At 41.9% G+C, this 14,554-nt stretch overlaps 1 long non-coding RNA gene across 1 annotated transcript; it reads right to left on the reverse strand.

The window, feature by feature from the left end:
* Positions 1 to 1,850: 1,850 nt before the first annotated feature.
* Positions 1,851 to 11,943, reverse strand: LOC117561161. The gene is made up of 2 exons (XR_004571286.1): positions 11,678 to 11,943; positions 1,851 to 3,676 (listed from the first exon to the last, which is right to left on the reverse strand). It is a non-coding gene; the product is annotated as an uncharacterized LOC117561161 (long non-coding RNA).
* Between the last annotated feature and the right edge of the window lie 2,611 nt (positions 11,944 to 14,554).

A 14,554-nucleotide genomic window follows, 5' to 3' on the forward strand; every position in this document is an offset into this window, starting at 1 on the left:
TCTCATACGTGCTGTAAACCACTGTTTTACACACACATGTTTCCAAACAAGTAAATAAATACCATTATTGTAATCTGTGATCATGTTAACAGGTTGACCTATGGGAGGACCGAATTGAATGAGTGAGGAAATGCCTTACTAAACCACTAAACATGGTAAAGCAGCGTTCAGTTATTATGCTCCAAATATCTGGAACAAACTCCCAGAAACCTGCAGGTCCGCTGCAACTCTGACTACTTTTAAATCCAGACTGAAGACTTTTCTTTTTGCCGCTGCTTTTAATTGAAACTGAGCCGTTGCGTTTCGTTTTTAGTTAATGAACATTTGGGGCTAGTAACCCCAGGGAATCAGTGTCTGGGGACTTTGTCCTGGCTGCTTTTCTCTGTGTATGCTGCTCGGGACGTATGTGCCATACAAGCGTACACAGCTCATGTTCGGAGAAGCCTTAAAGAAAGGCATCAGTAAAATGGAACTTCTGTGTGAACTATTCATATCTTAAACTGCACTGTAACTTTTTATTAATGTATTTTTTCTTTTATTATCTTTTCTTTTTAATGACTGTTTTTAAATGCCTTTGTCTTTCATTTTTGTAAAGCACCTTGAATTGCCTTGTGTTGAAAGGTGCTATAAATAAACTTGCCTTGCCTTTTATGAAGTGATAAAAGAGGTATTCAGATGCATTCAATATATAAAGTACCCTATAAATAGATTGAGATAACAATAATTACATTGTTTGATACATTTCAAGCTGCTGTTTGGAACCTTTTATATCAAAGATGGCGACAGCTGAAGCCTCAGGGCATATTTCAATTTAAAATGAGGCTTAAATAAAAAACTAGCAACAACAAACAAGTATCTTTTGTTTAAAAAACGTAAACAAATAGATTTTTGATAGAAGACTAAATAAAGTCGGGTATGAAAATTAAAATGCATCAAAACATTTACTTGGCAAGGTAGTGCGACAGTTACTATAGGACAAAACTTCTCTTAATGTTATTTTACGGAAGATGCCTCAGTGCTTGTTAATGCCTCATCTAAATGGGTTCAGTCAAAAAGACACACATTGCCTGTGATTACCAGCGTATACATTGGACAACAAATCAAAACTGATAAGACAATAAACGGACGGTTAAATCTGAACACAAAAGCAGAGTGCAGTTACTGCGATTTAGTGCATTTTGGGGGTAAGTCAGTAAATGATTTTGAAGTAAGTCAAATCATAGATCACAGATGTTGTGCTCAACATGACTTCATGAATAGAGCACCTCCACTTTAGTACCTATAAGACATGTGTGCTTTTGTCCAATGGTTTGCCATTTTAGGGCTGTCAAATAAATCATAATAAAATGTAATGAAGTAGAAATACAATAGGTAAGTAAATGGATTGTACAAAGCGCTTTACATACTACATGTCATTCACCCATTCATACAGAGCAGTGTACCTTACTCTAGGACCTAACATTCACACACCGTTGGCTGTCGGGAGCAACTCAGGGTTAAGTATCTTAACATTACATCGACATGTTGTCTGCATGGGCTGGGATCGAACCCACAACCTTCTGGTTGAAAGACGACCGCACTCCCTCGCAGCCACAGTCACCCATGAATAGAAATATTAAAGTACAAGAACCTAAAGATTGCACTTACTACAAGTTAATTATTTAACTACATGTCCAACGTTTTGTTCTGATATTATTATGGTATGTTGTAGTCACTGGATACGGTTTTAGTTGCTGCTGTTGAAGTGGGTTGCTGTTAAGAGTAATTATTTCCTCATGTTTAAATCATTTAAAGGCCAATAACGCTAATACACAAAGGGTGCATGGAAACATTGATTGCGGAGTACACGGTTATAAAAAAAATTGAATTAGTTTATTGTGTTAGTAAAAAAATTAACTCATCAGTAGCACCAGAGCACATTGGCAATTACAAAATGAAACAATAGCTGTTCTTTGGTTGGGCTGCAGCGTATTCCTATGTTCGTCTATTCTGTAGAGTCGTTTCTGATTGATAATTGATTCCATTAAGATATGAAATGTATTGACAAATCACCACTGCAAGTTTCCAAAGTCCAACGTTTTTCTTTCAAAGTTGTAATTGTGTGCAAGTTTTTAAAAAAAGTAGTTAATGTACATTGATATGAAAGGAAATGCTCACAATAGCTGCTACTTCATTGTGATTCAAACGAGTTATCTTATACCAAATGAGTCACTTCAGCACAAATGACTGTTCATCATTAATTGTGCACAGAAATATAGAAAAAATCCTCAAATCACAAATTAACAATACCTGATATTGGATGTTATGTTTCTCAGAGACATAATAAAGAACATTTCTGTGAAGAAACGTTTTAATTAATCATCATTGTATGTCCTACACACGACAAACCTCAAATAGAAAGGCAGCCCTTGTTATTCTGATGATGTGGAGAAACATGTTTTACTGGCTTGTCACATTTCCTTCCCTTCTGACCATATTGACATCACACAGTAAACGTGTTAGCTGCAGCACAGTCAATCCAATAAATTCGATATTCACTCCTGACAGTGAGTGTTCAGTCAGTGGGAAGGCTGCGAATAAATATCTTATTTAACTTGTAGAGGAGCTAACAAAATGAAAGAGAGGCACACTGGGACATGAGTAACATTTTTGCTGCTGCTTTTAATCTCATGGGAGTCGGATCGGTGGAAGCTTGTGTGTCAAATAGGGAGTCTGTCAAATCGGAGCCTCGGGCTGCCTCTCTGTAAACAACAACATCAAAGCATCCCCTCTCCGATTCTTCCCCAGCCGTTTATCATCCCCACCAAATTTCAGTCCTTTATCTCCGTCTGTCTCCCTCTCCGCCTGGCTCTCGCTCACTTTCCCAGCAGCTTCTCTCTCCTTCCTGACTCTGTTGTTGATGTCAGTCGTGCTGCAGCTGTTTGAGAGCTGCTTTTCCTCCGTACCTCCAACATGTTATCATGGCTGTCAACCAACCTCATCGCCCCAAACTCTCATGTTACAATACATGGTGCCTTTGCAGTTTCTCCACCACACCCTCTCAGTGGTGTCGTATGGAGGAATGGATGGAGTAGAGGAGGAGATCATAGTCTGCCTGTGTAGAGTAGAGCAAACAAACCGACAGATGGACAGTCCCAGCGACGCACCGCAGAGATAAGAGGATTGGGCCTGCTTGCTGTTGTTGGCCTTGCTGCAACTCTTAATGCAGTTAGCTCACTCTACACTCTGCTGAATGCTCTACACGAGGGGATGATGGGGGAGAAATGTGAGCAGGATGTGGTTGGAGAAGAGAAATAAAGCTTGTCCTCAGCTCAACTAAATGGACGAAGTTGAATAACATCTCAAGTCCCTGTCCGCCGTGATCAGGCTGCAGTCAGCAGGTACTTCTGTTCAGGCTTCTTCTTCTTCTCCTCCGGCATCGCTGTGAAAACTGACATTGTGTCTTGGTGTGAAGGCACCTTGCAGGCCTTGTAGATGATCCCGAAGAGGATGAGGATGAGGACGCCCACCACAGAGTTGCAAGCGATGGCTATAATGGCCCACACAGAGAGGCCCGTCCTCGGATCGGGCTCCATGGCGGACGGGACTGTAGTCTCCAGACTCATGATCACATCTCAGGTGGATCAGAGGGCGGCAACCGGGGCCACTTTGGGCATTTTACCTCCACAACATGTACCTGAAATGAAAGGAAATGGATCACATGAGTTGATTTAACCACCACGTGCACACAAGCCTTACACACACTCACACTCACACACGCATACTTGGCCACAGTCTGTCACATGCGCCATGCTGAGTCTACTATGAGGTCAGCTCTGTGAAGATGACTTACTCCCTGACAAAGTGGCTTTACACCTGCAGTCGTACATACGGGACAGATATATCCAGTGTCTACAAATGGGTCTTATCTCAATATTACTTCAATGGGGAAATTACAGCATTACAACGTTTCTTAATAAAGCAACACAAGGGAGTGTTATCACATCATCATCTGGAAATGTGCACGGAAGAATGTCAGAGAGGTTCAGAGAAAACATAATTCTCGTGACTTTGTTATTTATTATAATCTGCGGATGATTGAAAAGTATTAAAGGACAAAAAAGTGCCTCTGGGCTGCGGCGCTGTGTTGAGACATTATGTTTCCGTCTCGTTTCCCATACACAGGCAGAGAGCAATGAAGTTATTACACTGTGTGTGTGTGTGTGTGTGTGTCTGACTGACTGACTGACTGACTGACTGACTGACTGACTGACTGACTGACTGACTGACTGACTGACTGACTGACTGACTGACTGACTGACTGAGAAGCATCAGTGTGAATATTTTCCCTCTCAGAGTCTAACAGATAAAAACTAGAGCTCATCTCCTTGCTTCTAAACCCCTCTCACTTCTCTCTTAAAGCATTTCTATAATGAGACCATATGTCCTCCTCTCTCCTACTGAGGGCAACACTGCAACATTCCAAGCTTGCTATTGAGAACTAATTCCTTATTTATCCTTCCCTTTTATAGCTATTTTATGAGTCAGCCAAACAAAGATGGATAGCTTCAAGTCAGAGTTGGTGGCAGTGATGCATTTGAGCGTATAAAGTCGCTTTCTGTTTGTATCAGATGGGTCCCTCTCGAGATGCTGGTGGCATCGCTGCGGGGGAATGAACCCTCATAATCACCAACTGGGATTACTGTCAATAAAAGTGCCCTCACTGCACTGCAGACTATTTCCAAAACATCCAAAGTTCTTCTGCAGAAGTCAGGTGACACTAAATGTAAAGTGACGAGTTTACCATTTCCGTTAAAGGGAAAGCAAGGAGTGTGTACTCTAGGGCAGGGGTTGGGTTTTTCCCAAGAGCCCCCCCAAATGACTCCTGTTGGAAGTTGCGCCCCCCCTCCCCCCCACACACACACAAGGGGGGGGGGGGGGGGGCAACAGCGGTAATTGAAGTTTAAAAGTCTCAAAAATGCTACAACTACTGTCACAAACTGGATGAATGTGAAGTATTTTGTTAAAGGAGGATGAAAGCGTAATTAAGGAGCACTATTGGAGTGACTTTGATGGTTATTGGACTCAGGATTAATTCATATGGATTCCCGCTGTATGAAGAAATTAAAGGACGGCGCAAGTGGAAACAATTCACAAATGGATTAAACTGTTTAAAACACATGCTCAAAGTAAGCCGGATTTTCCGATGTGTTTATGTGGATTCAAAAGTCGTAAATAATCTACAAAATGGAGGAGACCGATCTGATCGGAGCAACTGTGACAAATCATCCAACTGAAACCGGCATGGACAATGACTATGTTTTAAAAATGCGCTTATCCAGAAAAGCCTGGTTTGGACACTTTACGGGCAGAAGAAACATTTCTATCAAAGAAAGAATTATAAATTTCTGTCTTTTTATGCCTTTAATACTAACTTGAATTTTTATTAAATTAATTATCAATTATTTTTTATATTTTATTGTAATGTAGAGACAAGGCTTTTAGTGACAATCATGTATTGCCTTACAATTATATGTAAACAAAAAAAGTCTAAATATGATATTTGGCCCCAAATCATCTGAGGCCTGGTGCCCCCCCCCCCCCCCCCCCCCCCTTGCGATCTATGGCGCCCCCCAGGTTGGGAACCACTGCTCTAGTCTAGGGTATAAGAGGACAGATAGATGAAAAGGGAATCATCTGTGTGTTTTTAGATAGAATTTAGTGTGGCCAATGTATTGGAACAGAGGGTTTGCATGCTTGGATTGATTTCATACAATCAGAGTTGTGTATAGAAATAAACAACAACAAATAACACAAAGTATGTTGCACCAATTGTCCATTATCCCCAATTATAGCACATTTTCATAACCCATGCTGCCCAAAGTAGATGAGTGTGCCGCATAATTTGTCCTCATTTGCATGATAAATACATTTCCTCTGAATGCAAAATAGCTCTGTTTCACTCGATGGCCACAGTGGAGGAAAGCAAATGTGTTAGGGTCCTACTATTACTCAAAAAGAGGATAGCTTTTCTTTCCATAGATTACTTGGAAATCTTTAGTGAATATTGGTGTGCGTAAGATGTCAAACACACGGCACAGAATTCATACAATAAAGTGTCAGCATGTCAGTTAACTGTTTCACAAGTGTGAGAGTAAATGTTTGTTTTGGTAGATTTAAAGGTCCAAAGATCGTCAGCACATGACCAGGGGCGGACTGGCCATTGGGAATACCGGGAGTTTTCGGAGGGGGGCCAAAAAAAAAAAAAAAAAAAAAACGTTTTTCTTTTTCTTTGCCTAACTCCTACCTGCCCACATTTGTAAGTGTTCCGGCCACTCCCTTTTTTTTGCTTACCTAAATCCTACTGGCCCATACCCCACTGGGCTGGGCTGGGCAGTTCTATCTATCAGATAGTTTCACTTTCACACATCAGGCCCGTAGCGGCTGTCACTGCGCAGTGAACGATCAGGAGTGAGTGACTGAGAGACCTAGCTGGCAGTTGCTTACAGATGGATAAACAAGCTCCAAAGCGTAAAGGCATTTTTGTATAGTTTGTGTATACAGTATACAGTATTGTAGCGAGCCCTGGGTTCAGAGGGAGGGGCTTGCATAGGGGGGGGGGGGGGGGGGGGGGGGGGGGGGGAGTGTTGGCAGGGAAACGGAGTTCAGGGGGAGTACCCATAGGATAGAAAAGGGGGAAGTGACGTCTGACTCAGAGGTCGCGCGGCTGTGGAGAAGAACGTGTTGCCCACATTCTGTTACTGAGTTTAGGCTAGTTAGCTAGCAGGTTTGTTGTTTTGGGTGCAGTCACTTTTCCTCCACTAGCTGTTAGCATAATCTGTTCACAGTTCTGTTTCATATGGATGTATCCATAGATTTAGTCCCTAACTTTGCTCTCAAAGTGCACCAGATTGATGCATTTAACTTCAACATTTAAAGCATGCCCCCGGACCCCCCTAGAGGAGGTGAGGTCCACCACCTGCACACACCCTCTGTTAAATGGTCTCACCCATATTGAGGATGCTTCCTACGCCCATGTTTTATTCCATGCGTCAAGTCAGGCAAATTGGGTCCAAATGTTATTGCATCAATGATCTGTTAACATTAAAATGAATAAATATATGCTGTAACTATTTTGCTCTAGGCAACTCAAGGGCTCAGGTAATGTGATGACTATATGAATAATGGTCCAATATAACAAACCCTTTAACTGCCAGCACCACCATTTGGTAGAGCACATTTTGTGTCTTGATATCTTGTTGAAAAAATAAAAGTGTAACTCCATCTGATTCAGCCAGCTTTACCCTTTGGTTGACATGTTATGCACAAAACAACCTCTAGATGTCACTGTGGTTCAAACAGAAAGCCCTTCAGCTAGCTTCCACTGAGGAAGTTGGGAATGCTAAAAATCACTGCTGAAGAAATCACTCTTTTTGGTCAACTTTTGTAAGGTAACTAGGGATGCACGATATTGGTTTTTTGAAACCGATACCGATACCGATAACTTCCTGCTTCTCAAGACCGATAATAAAACATTTTTTACGCCACTAATTATTTTAACGCGATTAACGCATGTGTATTTTTTTTCCTCGGCCGCCCCGTAGTTTCAGAGCGCATCGAGTTTAAAATACCATCTACAAGCTGATGCTGACAGCCCCGCTCCTGTCGCCCGCTTGTGGCAGACCACACTTCCACGCTCACCGGCAGGCACCGACTGGCCATCTGGAGGACCGGGAGGGTGTGTGTATGTGTGGCCCGAGCGAGCGAGAGAGAGACCTTACGTGCATTGTTGTTGTTAGCATCTGGTGCTAGCTAGCTGCGCTAACGGATATACGGAGCTGTTTAAATGAAAACAGAGGAGCGACATTTCGCCACAACTGCGCCGAGCACTTGACTTTATGCAGGAAGCCAGACAGTGGGACATTGTACGAAAAGTCAGCACACTCAGCACGGATAGTGCGCAACATGATTGCAGCGTCCAGGCAGCTCCGGTTCGAGCATATGCCTTGAGTTGCACATAGCTCCAACGCCCATACCACCGACGACATGTTTGTTTACTGTCCTGGCTTCACGGCCGCACACCATTTACGTCACAGCCAGGCATGAGTTAGGGAGCGCTGGATTTGTGAAAAACTCCCCTCTTCCTAAACCACTAATACGACAGTACTGGCAAAACGGGAGGAGCCGAGTGAAAAACAAGCGCCCCTCATCCCAATCCACCCACACCGCAGTATTTTTTTTCTTTTTTTTTACCCAAAAAATATATTGTATATTATCGGGGCTATTAATACTGGTATCGGGTTTATCGGGATGACGTCATAATTCCTAATATCGGACCGATAATTATCGGGCCGATAATTATCGTGCATCCCTAAAGGTAACCATATCCTTTTTGACATATTTTAGTGGCAGGGCACTGACTGAACATAATTAGATAACTTGATGCACAAAAAAAGTTTTAACAAGTGTGTAATTCTTTTTTTGAAAATATGCTCAACCAATCGGTCGAATTGGCCTTTTATGGTAAGCTAGCAATATGACTTTTTCAGAGTTTCAGAGATGTTTTCCAATAAAATATGGTAAATAAATGGCTAGATTCATGGTAATATTACTACATCTATTACTGCCTAATGAGTCTCAGAGTGAAAGAGTGATAATAATTTATATAGCACCTTTCATGCATGGCATTCAGCCCAAAGTTGCACACAGATGAGCAAGTTAGGCCAACACAGGATATAGACATTTGCTGTTAGGCCAGTGGTTTCCTGTTAGGCCAATTCAGCATCTACAGTAAGATGAGCAAGTATTTTTTTTATCATGAAAAACACTTTACATTACTTTTTTTTTTTACAATTATAATTTATTATCTTTTATGAATATATCTGGTTGTATATATTGCTAATTTTCCATAAAAGAAACAAATGTATTTGAGTTTGTGTTTTATTTGAGTTTGATGCGTACAAATACTGTACTGTATATGATGATTGTTGAAAATGTACTTTTACCATAGAAGGCCAGCTCGACCATTTGGTAGAGGCTCATAAAAACAAAACTGTGTGGTCAGTAAAAAAACAATTGTTTGTTCTTATTTGTGGCCCATTTGATAAGAAAATGCAAACAAATAATTGTTCCATAGCTTTTGTCTTGGTCTGGCAGTTAAAGGGTTAAATGCATAGCGTTTTTTGTTAAGTAACATACTTTCGTCCCCAGCCGGCCGATACATGCCGCACATTAAGTGGGCCTGTCTGTCAATTAATCCCCGGTCCACTTTTTCCTCCCAGTCCGCCCCTGCACATGACCCACCACACAAACATGCATAAACACACACATGCACACATCTCCTCAGGCCACAATCAATACACAGATAACTACAGTCTCCCTGTTACATTGTGGGTCTGAGCTGTGTGGCTGTAAGCTTGAGATTGATACTGGTGGCATGCAGAAGCAAAATGCTTCATGAATGCGAGCTTGTGCTTGGATGCGTGTTTATGAATGATGCCATTGACAGACATAAGAGGCCTTTGTGTGCAGATGCAAACAATCTAATGTGAACGCATGCAAATACAGCCAACATGCAACAAACACTGAGTGCCATATTCAACTCACAAACATGTGCCTCCTGCAGTGACCACATGGCAAACAGGCAAATGTTTGTGCATTATGCATCACCTTGCAGTGGACTATCAGATTGAGTCAACTCCATGTCATGTGATTGAACAGTCTCCCCTTTCCCAACTCTGTGTCAACACCAGCTGCATGGCAACAACTTCCCCATGAGGCTGGGAATCAACAGTGTTGACACTGAATATGAAATAAATCTACTTCTGCTAAATAGCAGGGCATACTCAGGCATTTAATAATTGATCTTCTTATAAAGGTAAACAGTAGTGGCTTATTACTTGCGCATATTATACAACATTATTATATAGACAATTGCATATGTTCAAATACTTTCAAGCACTTTAAATGGTCTTTATTGCTTTTGATGTGCTATATGTGCAGGGCCGGTTCTAACCAATTTGTTGCCCTAGGCGAGATTTTAGCTGGCGCCCCCCCCCTGCCAGAAAATCGTTCAGTAGAACAAATAAAAGTATCCAAGGAATACACAATAGAATATATAAAAAATAAATGAAAAATCTCTACAAAAGACCAATGCACTACAAAAACAGAAACGTATTGACATAAGTCATATACATCAAAGGCTTCAAATGTATTCAGTATTACTGTATATGAACATGTTTTAATTGGGGTGAGGACATCACATCCTCTAGGGGGGTGTTTGAACATTTAAAGTACAATTCTTCAATCTGGTGCACTTAGAGCACACATTACTAGAGACCTGATCTAGGGGGTACAACTCTAACGGCCCGTCCACACAGCGGCGTGCGTTGAAGCTTGCCGGCGGGCGTGTCTGAAACTTGACCAACAACCAATCACATGAATCTCCCGCCCCTGACATACAAGCAGCGGTTTGATTGGCTAGAGCTTGTACTGGCATATGATTCGATTGGCTGACGCTTCTGCCGTGGCTTCAAAACTTGAACATTGCTCAACTTTTGCAGCGAGCCACGCCAGCAAAGTGACGTCACCCCATTCAAAGTGAATGGTGAAGCTTTCAACGCACGCCGCTGTGTGGACGGGCCGTAAAACACCCATATGAAAAAGATTGGTTTACATTTTAATAATCAAATAAGTATGTGAACATAACCAATAGCGAATAAATGCAACTTATTTTATTTGTGTTGTTCATTCATATCTTATTTGACCTAGTTAACGTTTATTTATGCATATTTTTGTATCTCTCAAGTTTTAAACGATATGTTTGGTTTTCTGTCCTATAGTATACATTGAAATGATTTCAAACCTGTTTACCCCAATAATTATAAAAGAGTGCCTTGGAAATATTTGTTTACATAAATTGCATGTATCTCTCTTGCTCGATCCCACACCCACTTTGGCTGTGAGCTGCGGACGCCTGATAAGCCAACACCCCCCACTTTCATCAATTACAACGCCCATCGTACAGGGCAAATGAAAAGTGTAACCGGGGTGAAAAGGGTGTTACCTTGACTTAATTATGAATGTTGTTACATCAAGGCCGAAAATTAGGATGAGCGCAAACAGTAAAAATGTTTTTTTCCCTCCCAGAGCTGCCAGCGCAGCGCCTCCCCCCCCCCCCCCCCCAGATCTGGCGCCCTAGGCGACCGCCTATGTCGCCTATGCCAAGAAGCGGCCCTGTATATGTGACATGTATGTATAACGTGTGTTGTTTGCATTTTATTGTACTCTTTTATCCTTTCGCCTCTATCTACTTGTCTTTTGTCATTTTTTATAACTAATGCTGTTGATGTATTGTATTTTAAGGATTTCTATTATCATCTGGCCAGGGACAACAGTTGGAAATTAGCAATGTTGGCTATAGCTGCCCCATTAACTCTTTTTTGTGACAGTTGATCAATGGGGACTGTCCACGACACTATAAACAAATAAACTAAACTAATTGGGGATATAGGCTGCTGTTTCCAGTACAGACACACCTCCAATAACTCCAACATACTGTATTATTTTTGTAATAGAACTACAAATAATAATTTGTGTGGACATAATGAAAGAAGAACTAAACAAAAGTAGTTGTTTGCTGTGTACTTGCAGTGTCACTTCAGGCTAAGCACAACAAACATTTGATACACCAGCCTACCTAATTCTCCAGGTGTCCGGTATCCATGCGTCTGTACAGTACTTCAGTGTCCTCTCCTTTTATGCGCGCTTTGGCAGCAAAACGCGTTCATATACAATCAGCGATCCTCACCCAACTGTTTGTGTGGCGGGAACTTTTTCTGCGAAGTAGGTCACCAAACTCTTCCCGAGCGTTTGACAATATGGCTGGACAGCAGGAACAGGGCGGCCAGCACCCATGAAGTCTGGAGAGGCGCAGCGCGACGGAGCGGAGATGTATCTGTCAGAGTGGCTGCTCATCATCCCCAGCCCCTCCCCCTCACCTCCCTCCCTCCCACCGTCTCCTCTGAGTCCCTTACTACTGAGCTATTAATACAAACAAGCTTGGACATCCCATCAAGGGCTTTTCCTATCACACATCTCTGAGAACATCCCAGCGTTCAGTTTGCTTCAAGAAGTGGATTCAAAGCACAGAAATGCACAATCAATCTTTGTAATATATTTATGTTCTCTAGTTTAAATAATCATACCAGTATTTAAACAATGTATGCTGGTCACCTGGAATCCTGGTAAGCTTCCAGCATGGTATACTATTATTAAACATAAACTGGTGATAGATGGATGCTGGTGACCAGCTGCTGTTTTTTTTAGCTGGCCAGCTAAAGTGTCCAAAACCCCTCTAAACCATCCAGGCTGGTCAACTAACTGACTAGCTAGGTTGGTCTAAGCTGTGTTTTTCCAGCAGGGCAGGATGCTTTAGATACTTATAATAGGTTAATATGACTTCAAAAGACAAGGCTAGTTGTGCAATGATCGAGCAGAATCATTAATTTCAAGCATCATTTTGTCATTATTTGTGTCTAACCCACAGGCAGAGCTGTTGTGCATTACAAACACATGCCCCCTCCCCGCATAGTAAACTTGAGAAAAGTTGCATGGATCTGAATAGCAGCTGCACAAACTTAAAACAAACGTGTTGCCTCCTCTTGTCCTCATTGGTATTCAGCACAAAAGCGGTGTGTCCCTGGGGGGTTCTGCAAGGCTCTCTGTCTTTGTGTGTGTGTGTGTGTGTGTGTGTGTGTGTGTGGTGTGTGTGTGTGTGTGTGTGTGTGTGTGTGTGTGTGTGTGTGTGTGTGTGTGTGTGTGTGTGTGTGTGTGTGTGTGTGTGTGTGTGTGTGTGTGTGTGTGTGTGTGTGTGTGTGTGTGTGTGTGTGTGTGTGTGTGTGTGTGTGTGTGTGTGTGTGTGTGTGTGTGTGTGTGTGTGGTGTGTGTGTGTGTGTGTGTGTGTTGGGAGTGGGGCACCATGACCCACAAAGTTCAAGCAGGGACAAAGCATTCTTTTGAGGCTCTGGCTTTAGAAAACAAGTTTTCCAGGGGGACGGAGAGAGCAGCGGCTCATGTCAAAGTGTTTGGCTGGTTGGCTATTGGCAATACTTCAAGAAGTACTGTGTTTTAATTCAATATGAATATAGTGATGATGTGGTAGCTAAACTCAATTAAATGCATACACAATTGGAGAAATCGTGTGAAATCGTGTGAAATATTCACAGTCATTATAAAGACTTCAGTTATAAGACTATCAGTTCATCCTCATTTTAACACCATGATTGGATGATTTCAGAAACAACGTAATAAATGTTTAACCTTGTTATTTTATTGCATTTTGATTAATTACTCCACTCACATATTCATGCAGTGTTGCATCAGCATTACTGGAACAAAACAAAGTGCTAGTAAAAAATGTACGGGTTTATTTTTAAGTATCCACTTGAAATGTAGACAGGCAATATCCTTGCATACCTTCATTTTTCATCCAAATCAGACTGAATTAGTCAGGGAGCAGCACTTCTTGAAAGCCTGCATGGGAGAGTTATCACTGATCACAGGCTGATACTCCAGAGAAAGCTTCTTCAGAAGAGTGATTCATCATATCAGAGAAATGCACTCGGATAAAGCTTGACAGAAACACAGACAAACACTCTGTCTCTCCCTCTGCCTGCTCTTACACACTCACACACGCATGCAGGCAGGTGCACACACACACACACACACACACACACACACACACACACACACACACACACACACACACACACACACACACACACACACCACACACACACACACACCCCCCACACACACACACACACACACACACACACACACACACACACACACACACACACACACACCACCACACACACACATTATTACTTCCTCTTGCAGGATTTGTCATGTCTGAACACTACCTCTCATGTCAATGAAGATGCTCGCACACCTCCATTACACTGTCAAAAGTTATCAGGGTGTGTGTCTACGGGAGAATGTTTCAAATGAGAAAAAGAGTGGGATAAAAAATAAAGAAATAAAGAAACAAGAGGCAATTTAATTTCTCATCACAAAAGGAAAAGAAAATGACAGAAGTGTTAATCTCAACTTTGCCGTGGCCTTTTCTCATTTTCACAGCGCTATTATCACGAGGGAAGATGGACTCCCTAGCATTGTGGTTTTCATAAAGCCCTCCTATTCAAAGGGCACACGGACAAGCAGGTCAGTTTCAAGCTGCGATATTAGATTCATATTTCACATGAAGAGATTTCATAACATTACGTCATTCCCTCATCCAATATGGAACGGTGCTATTTGACCTATCATTGATTGACCATGATGCTTGTTTTATATGAGTTATCTGTGTGTTGCTGTTTTTGGCAGTCAGGAACATTGGTCATTCTGCACAGTGTCCTGATTTGGGAAGCTGTCGGAACTAATTTCCTATCATGAGTGAATGAGGACACCTGCTGGATATTGGTTGACATTGTTTCCATGTATAGCTCGCCTCATGGGAAGGCACAGAGTCAGTTAATGTGGCATTCATTATTCATCCGGATGTGAGTTGATC

The sequence above is a fragment of the Gymnodraco acuticeps genome, unplaced genomic scaffold, assembly GCF_902827175.1.
Source record: "Gymnodraco acuticeps unplaced genomic scaffold, fGymAcu1.1, whole genome shotgun sequence".
Taxonomy (NCBI): Eukaryota; Metazoa; Chordata; class Actinopteri; order Perciformes; family Bathydraconidae; genus Gymnodraco; species Gymnodraco acuticeps.